This window comes from Neopelma chrysocephalum, unplaced genomic scaffold (genome assembly GCF_003984885.1).
Source record: "Neopelma chrysocephalum unplaced genomic scaffold, ASM398488v2 Primary Assembly neopelma1_91851, whole genome shotgun sequence".
NCBI lineage: Eukaryota > Metazoa > Chordata > Aves > Passeriformes > Pipridae > Neopelma > Neopelma chrysocephalum.
The window spans coordinates 1,891-3,453 of NW_020920616.1; positions in this window are offsets into that span (position 1 = coordinate 1,891).

Consider the following 1,563-nt stretch of genomic DNA (forward strand, 5'->3'; position numbering starts at 1 on the left):
CCCAGTGCTCCCAGTGCCCCCAGTGCCCAACTCCCAGTGCTCCCAGTCACTGACTCCCAGTGCCCCCAGTCACTGACTCCCAGTACTCCCAGTACCCCCAGTACTCCCAGTGCTCCCAGTCACTGAGTCCCAGTGCTCCCAGTACTCCCAGTGCCCCCAGTCACTGAGTCCCAGTACTCCCAGTGCTCCCAGTCTGGGTTTTATTGGTCTGGGGATCCCAGGAAGTGACCCCCCATCAATGCACTGGAGATGGTTGAGCCGGGGGTGCCCAGTGCCACCAGTGCCCCCAGTGACCAACTCCCAGTGTCCAACTCCCAGTGCCCCCAGTCACTGACTCCCAGTACTCCCAGTGCTCCCAGTGCTCCCAGTACTCCCAGTACAGGCTCTCCCGGCCCGAGGACACAGCGGGACGACCCCCCCGTAGACGCGGTACCACTGGTTGAGCCGTGGGTGGCCGTGGAGGCCGTAGCGGGTGCCCAGTGCTCCCAGTGCTCCCAGTCACTGACTCCCAGTGCCCCCAGTCACTGATCCCAGTGCTCCCAGTGCTCCCAGTCTGGGCTTTTTTGGTCTGGGGATCCCAGGAAGTGACCCCCCATCAAGGCAGTGGAGATGGTTGAGCCGGGGGTGCCCAGTGCCACCAGTCACTGATCCCAGTGCTCCCAGTCACTGACTCCCAGTCACTGACTCCCAGTGCTCCCAGTGCTCCCAGTCTGGGTTTTATTGGTCTGGGGATCCCAGGAAGTGACCCCCCATCAATGCAGTGCAGATGGTTGAGCTGGGGGTGCCCAGTGCTCCCAGTCACTGACTCCCAGTACTCCCAGTCACTGATCCCAGTGCTCCCAATCACTGACTCCCAGTGCTCCCAGTGCTCCCAGTACTCCCAGTGCTCCCAGTACAGGTTCTCCTGACCCTAGGGCACAGCGGGACGACCCCCCCATAAACCCGGTAGCGGTGGTTGAGCCGTGGGTGGCCGTGGAGGCCGTAGCGGGTGCCCAGGGCGCCCTGGGGGGCGGGTTGGTGGTAGAAGACGCGTCGCACCCGCGTGTGCAGCAGGGCCATGGCACAGAGGGCACACGGCTCCCGCGTCACGTACACGTCGCACCCTGACAGCAGGTACCCGGCAGCGCCGGTGGTGCCATCGCCGGGGGCACCGGGGGCGTCGGGGGCACCGGGGGCAACGGGGAGGACGTAACCGGTGAGGTCGGCGCCCGCCGGGAAGTCAACGTTGGCCGTGGGGAGGGCGATGGTGGGGGAGTCAATGGTGGGGGTGTCAATGGTGGGGATGTTGACATTGGTCATGGGGACGTCAATGTTGGTCTTGGGGAGGTCAATGTTGGTCATGGGGATGTCAATGTTGGCCTTGGGGATGTCAACGTTGGCCATGGGGAGGGTGATGGTGGGGACGTCAATGTTGGGGGTGTCAATGGTGGGGATGTTGACGTTGGTCATGGGGATGTCGACGTTGGCCATGGGGACGTCAATGTTGGCCTTGGGGATGTCAACATTGGGGACGCTGACATTGGCCTTGGGGATGTCAACATTGGGGATGTCAACATTGGCCTT